At 51.5% G+C, this 6371-nt stretch overlaps 1 long non-coding RNA gene across 5 annotated transcripts in view; it reads right to left on the reverse strand.

Moving 5' to 3' along the window:
- Positions 1-323: 323 nt before the first annotated feature.
- Positions 324-6371, reverse strand: part of LOC108306415 — a 20314-nt gene continuing 14266 nt past the window's right edge. The window contains exons 2-5 of one of the 5 annotated variants that reach the window (XR_005200796.1): positions 6016-6137; positions 4449-4679; positions 3960-4052; positions 2054-3509 (exon numbers count right to left, since the gene is read on the reverse strand). This is a non-coding gene — a long non-coding RNA (uncharacterized LOC108306415). Of the gene's footprint in view, positions 559-2053; positions 3510-3959; positions 4166-4448; positions 4680-6015; positions 6138-6371 lie in introns of those variants that run through there. The other 4 variants (XR_005200798.1, XR_005200797.1, XR_005200795.1 and 1 more) reach the window with 4 other exon arrangements.

Below are 6371 nucleotides of genomic sequence, written 5' to 3' on the forward strand. Positions count from 1 at the left end.
CACTTACAACCACCTCCACTTGTGGACCGCATGGCTCACCTATGAGGGGAAAGGACTCTGTCAACTGCGCTCAGAACCGAAATCGGGGCCAGGTGGTGTGGATACCACATGAACCCAGGTTGAAGGACTGAATCATATTTCCCAGTTTCATTATCTCTAGTATCAGTGTTATCGGTGTGGGTCTGACCCAGCTAGTTCTCCACTTCCTGAGGACAGTGCCCATGGCTTGTTATTTTAGGGGGCCCTGGGCCTTGCCCATGGCTTTGTACATGATGATGGACCCAGGTAATGCCATTTGGTAGCTGACTGGATGACCATGTAGATAATTCATTTTATTTTCTGGGCCTGGCTTGGGTGGGAACTTTCAGGTGGGCAGGCAAAGCTCTTTCTCACTCCTCCTGCCTTGCCAAGATCTAAGGACATCCCAGAGGACCTTCTTGCGTTGCTTAGTGGTCACCGTGGTGGCCTTGATGTTGGATGACATATATTTTCAGGAATGTCTGAAGGCGGTGGGTAGCCTTTCCTCAGGGCTGAGAAAGAACAAAAAAAATATACCTCCTGAAAAAAACAAAAACAGAGCTGGGTGCAGTGGATCACGCCTGTAATCCTAACACTTTGGGAGGCTCAGGCAGGAGGATTGCTTGAGCCTAGAGTTCAAAACCAACTTGGGCAACACAGAGAGCCCTTGTCTCTCAAGAAAAAAAAAAGACTGTCTCTTATGCCTCTATCAGAAATCTGAAGTCAGGCCCCACTCTGAGAAGAATGGAAAGAGTGTTTTCCTCTGGTCTACCATGGTTGCAGGTCAGTTCTGACAGCCTACGGAGGGGACAGCCTCTGTCTAAGCTATTCCCAGCCAGAAAACTGCTTTCCTTTTCTGAGGAATTCTCTTGCAGGAACCCTTTTCAACTGCATTTGGCGGCTGGGCACAGTCTGCTCACGCCTGTAATCCTAGCACTTTGGGAGGCCAAGATGGGTGGATCGCTTGAGTCCAGGAATTCAAGACCAGCCTGGGCAATGCAATGAAATCCTGTCTCTATCAAAAAATTAGCCAGGCTCATAGGCTTGTCTCTAAACAAATACATAAATAGATTTTTTTAAAAACCCTGCATTTGGCTGGAGAGCGTTCCAACATTGGACTCCCTTGGGGGGTCAGAGACAGCTGGTCTACTCCACTCTCCACGGCTCCCACTGGCCCTGGGAGAGAAGAGCTTAGCATGATCAGCAAGGAGATTTCAGTAGGAATCAGGCAGGGTTATCTTAAAAAAGAGATGATTTGCTGCCAAGAACTAAATTGACAAAGCGTGTCCTCTGTCTTCACTTGGTGCCTGATTGTTTCCAAAGCCCTTTCACATAAACTACCTTTGGCTTCCCAAGTGCAGCAGGTGGGTGAGTGATTTTGGGGAGTTTGTGACCTCTGCTGGGAGACAGGACACAACAGAATGGAAAGCAAATTGACAGGGAGCAACTGATCCATTCTGTTGCTCCCTGTCAATTTGCTTTCAGTCCTATTTACTGTGGGTTAGAAAGCCTCAGCTTGGTGCTATCATGTCTTTGACACCTTTCTCTCACTTATTACCCAGGCTTCAGGTCCAGGGCCTTGCAAGCCACACTATCAGGTTAAAGCATAATAACATTGTTTCATTTTTATTGTATTTGTGGTTACCTTTATTTTCTAGTTATGTACAATGTTACAATTTTCTTTTTATAGTAGCTATTTCTATTTGTATTAAAAAGGACTCATCCACCAGGGGTGATGGCTCATGCCTGTAATCCTAGGACTCTGGGAAGCTGTGGTGGGCGGATCACCAGGTCGGGAGATCGAGACCATCCTGGACAACATGGTGAAACCCCGTCTCTACTAAAATACAAAAAATTAGCTGAGCGGTGGCAGGTGCCTGTAATCCCTTTACTCAGGAGGCTGAGGCAGGAGAATCGTTTGAACCCAGGAGGTGGAGGTTGCAGTGAACTGAGATTGCGCCATTGCACCCCAGCCTTGTGACAGAGCGAGATTCTGTCTCAAAAAAAAAAAAAAAAAAAAAAAAAAAGACTCATCTTACATTTTTAAATATTATAATTGTTTGCAGACAGGAAAAAAATAAAATAAGGGCATCTGAATAACTGATTTTAGGACAGTGTCTGATCCCATTTAATCATCAGAACAGCTGGTGCCCCTGGCAAGGAATGTTATTGCTTCTACATGGAGGACCAGGAAGGGAAGGGGATTGTTCCCAGGTCACAGGGCCTGAGCTTGGACCAGGGGAATTGAAGGCCATTTCCACCAAGGCCATTTCCATTCCAAGATGTGGGCTAAGATTACTGCAGCAAAGATAGCATCTCCCCTGGGTTTACAAACAGGAACTAGATGGGAGGCAGCCCCACGCCTCTGTGAGAGAAACTAATGCAGGGACGAGGGCTGAAGCGCAGCCTCTGAACAGCAAAGGGTGTTTGCCTCCCTCTCCTCTGAGGCCCTTGAATCTGCTCACCCCTGGCTGTCAGGGCCTCATTCTGTTCCTTTGTGTCTGGAATAATCATAATGATAATGAATGTAATAAGCATGGTCATTCGTGGAACTGCTTAGTCCTGGATATTAAATATTTTCATTGTGTAAGTCCCTGTGCATCCCCAAGGCTCCATGGGAAAGGAATTTTCCAAGGGTACAGAGCTGGGAACTGATCTGGGGTTCCTAACCCAGGACCCTCACGTTAACCTCTACGCTGGATGGCTCATGCCCTGAGCAGTTTGCTAGACCTTTGGTTTGGGAGCAGAGTCTAATCATTTCACCTGTCTATTCAGCGCAGGGCCTCTTCTATGTCCCGAGGGGAAGTGTGTCTGAGAGTCACACCATCCTTGACCTGGAGGACCTCAGTCGGATGGAGTAGAAGGAAAATGCTCCTGGCAAGGTGAATAGGGGCAGACCCAAGCCAAGGGGTTGGGGGAGAGACGGGGTGGCACTCAAGAAAGGACAGCCAAGCACACTTAGAGGACAAAACATTTCCGCCTCCACCAGGGAAGCTGAGACGCCTTCCTGGAGGAGGAGTCAGTGCAACTGGGCTGAGGGGAGGGGCACAGGGGCTGGGAGGGAGGTGCTTCTCCTGGCTCCAGGAGCTCTTCCCTTGAGTCTTGCATACTTAGCACTTGTCCCAACCCCTGCCTCCAACACATGAGGGCCTCACTGAGAAGAGGGGTCTATGGCCGCCCCTATCCATTCCACTTACCCCACCAAAGGCTCCCTCCTACTCCGGATCCCAAGGTTGAGAGGCACCGCCTGGGAGTCCTGGGCTCCACTTCTCACCAGGCCCTTCTCTCTGTGGCTCTGTTTCCCCTTCTGTGAAAGGCGATGTTGAACCAGGTGGCCTCAGTTTTACTGGGTGGCTCTGGGTACCGGCTGCTGGCAGCTTGTGGGTGGATGGACTGTTTCTGCCTCTGTGGTCCCCATGTCTTCAGGAAATGTCGCTGGTCTGGGGGGAACCTCTGTCTTCTGTCAGGAGGCTTAGGGAGGTGTGGGTGAGCTGGGCAGGAGAAAATAAACAGCGGCTGTCTGGGTTTTCTCTCGGGGCCTGAGCCAGGAGGCCTCCCTGGGCTCCTTCCCTTATATGGCCAGGGTGATCTGGGCTGGGAGCCGGCCGCAGTGCTCCCCCACCCTCCACCGCCACTCAGAGGACCAGGGGGCCACTGCTGGTCACCCAGGACTCTGCTGCTGAAGAGGCCAGAGAAGGGCTGAAGGTGGAGGGCAGGCCCTAGCATATGTGCCAGGAATTGCCTGGACAGCCTGGGCAACTGGGGAGGATTTATGTTGAGATAAGACATGGCAGAGAGGGACACCCGGAGAAGAGGGGACCTACCCCATCCTGACTTAAACCCCAGCTCATGATGTGATCCTAACCAAGCCCTTTCCCTCTCTGGGCTTCTGTGTCTCCCTCTGTCCAATGAGGATGTGAAAAATAAGAATTAATTCTCACAGTCATTCTGTGAGGTGGCAGCTCATGTATCCTCATTTCGCAGAAGGGAAAACTGACTTGGAGAGGCTAAGTTATTTGACAGCAGCTTTCCAGCTGAAAGGGAGCAAGGCAGGATTTGAACTTGGGACTGTCTGACATCAAGGCCTGTGTTCTGGATTGGCTGGTTGTCATGGCTCCCGTTGCAGGTGACAGTCACTTCCATGTGCCTTATGGAAAAGGGATTCTGTGAAGCTGCAACCCTGGAAGACCAGGGGGCCCCAGTGCCCAATGACCCAGCCTGAAGGAGGCTGTTCTACGAAGGAAGGGGAACAGGGCCTGTAACTATTCACCCTGGTGTTCCTGGCACATCACACAGGGCGTGGCACAGGCTCAGGCTCTCAGAAAAGGGTATTGTGGAATCACCAAGTAAAGAAGTTTTGGCAGTCACACCCATCCGCTCACCCCCAGCCACATTCTGAGGATGGAATGAAACAAGGGATGAGAACGCACCGAGATGCCGCCTTTAACACAGCATTGTCTGTCCACAAGCTCCTTCTTCCTACAGAAGCATCCCCTGTATCTCATCTCCAGGTCAGTGTCTTCTTAGCTGACCACTCCCCACTCAGCCCAGCTGCAGGACTGAGAGATGAAGTGGATCTGCTCAAGGACAGGGCTCTGGGCTCTGGTTGGAGCCTTAGGCTGGGCCCAAGTCCCAGGCAGCAGCAATGGCCATGGGAGAGGCTGTCAGGGGGGGGGGGGCGGAGTGGGGCCTGGGAACAACTCGGAAATGTGCCTCACAAAAGCACTAACATCCTGTGCACTGTTGAGCTAACCCTGGAACCTCCCTCACCCCATCCATCACTGTGGCATCCTCTCGGACCCAGACCCCCTTCCTGAGGCCCACGGTAGGGTGAGGGAGCCAAGGACCAACTGTCAGTGTGTTTGAGAGATCCCAGCTGGCAGTTCCGCAGGCCTGGTTAGTGTCGGAGCCGGACAGTCGGGGGGAGGAGGCGCCTGCAGCCCTCCTAATCCAATTTGTTTAGACCCAGTCTCTGTGGCTCATTTGCTAGTGAGGGAGGACCGGGTGTGCGCCATGCCGGGGCGCACGTTTGCACACATGTGTGGGGCATGCAGGGGTGAACAGGTGGACCTTGTTACGTAAGACAGGCCTGGGCCTTGTCCCACATCCCAGTGTCAGCTCCTTTCCTGGAACCCCGCCTCCTCCTCCCTTCTCTGCTGCTCACCTCCAAATCTTCCTGCACTTTTTCCATCCACATGAGAGCTGGTGCCAGAATTCCCCTTTGCAACTGACTATGCGTGCAATTCTGAGTGAATGCTTTCGCCTCTCCAGGCCTCAGTTTCTCCACTTGTCTTATGGAACTGGCACCTCACCCTATCGGTTCCACTGTGAGCATGAAAGTATCTTTAAACATTGACAAGTGTGGGAATAATGTGATGAATGGTAAAAACTGCTCTATTTTCTTGAGTTTCACCATGTGCCAAGGGCTGCAACTGGGGACACCAACCCAACCTCACAAACCCTCTCAAAGCTCTGTGAGCTGGTTCTTTATTGCTAGGCTCAGAGAGGTTGATTGACTCCTCCAAGATCACACAGCCCCAGGTCTTCCTGCTTCTGAAGCTTAACCCTGTTTACTCCTTTCTAGGGAAGATGACTATTATTCTCCACATTTCTCTCAAGTCTGTTATTCACCAAATCAAGTTGAATCACAGAGGTTTGATGTCCAAACGACATGGGCTTTGCATTGCTATTTTGTAAGGAGGATGGGGTAGACTGGATTCTTGGCTCCTGGTTAGATTTTCCTGCTTTGGTTCAATTTCTTTTTACCTACAACCCAGAACCCAGACCCTAATAGCCCCGAGTTGCCTGCACTGCCACCAGTCTTTAAGAAGGCCCATGCTGCTTCTCATTGTCCCGAGGCCTGGTTTCTTGGTCCTTCTAAGGTTAGGGTGGGGAGTTTATCCTGAGGGACCCAGGTTACTCCAGAAGCCACCTGCAGGTGGGCTGGGGTGGGGAGCCGATGTGGGTACTGGAGGGGTGGAGGGGGGGTGGGCTCACAGTCCTGTCTCCAAGCTGGCTGCCGCTGGCCCTCCTCTGGTCCCAGGAGGCTGCTTCTCCTGAGTTCTTGCTTCTCCAACATCAGTGTGGCACGGGTGGCTTTCACCAGCTAGTGCCCTTGCCTGAAATAAACAAAGATCCCACCTGTCAGAAGGACACCGGGGTGCCCTACAGGTACGGTTGTGGCCTTTGAGGGTCCTGACCAGGCTGCCAGGCTCTGAAGGATGGAGGATGGGCCTGGGCCACTTCTAGGGACTCAGAAGTCTTGGGCTGAACCTACTGAGATCTTCGCTTTGTCCCTGAGCAGCCATTATTCCTTCTTGGCCTGCCTGGCTTTTTTTTTTTTTTTTTTTTTT

This window comes from Cebus imitator, unplaced genomic scaffold (genome assembly GCF_001604975.1).
Source record: "Cebus imitator isolate Cc_AM_T3 unplaced genomic scaffold, Cebus_imitator-1.0 Scaffold71, whole genome shotgun sequence".
Classification (NCBI taxonomy): Eukaryota; Metazoa; Chordata; class Mammalia; order Primates; family Cebidae; genus Cebus; species Cebus imitator.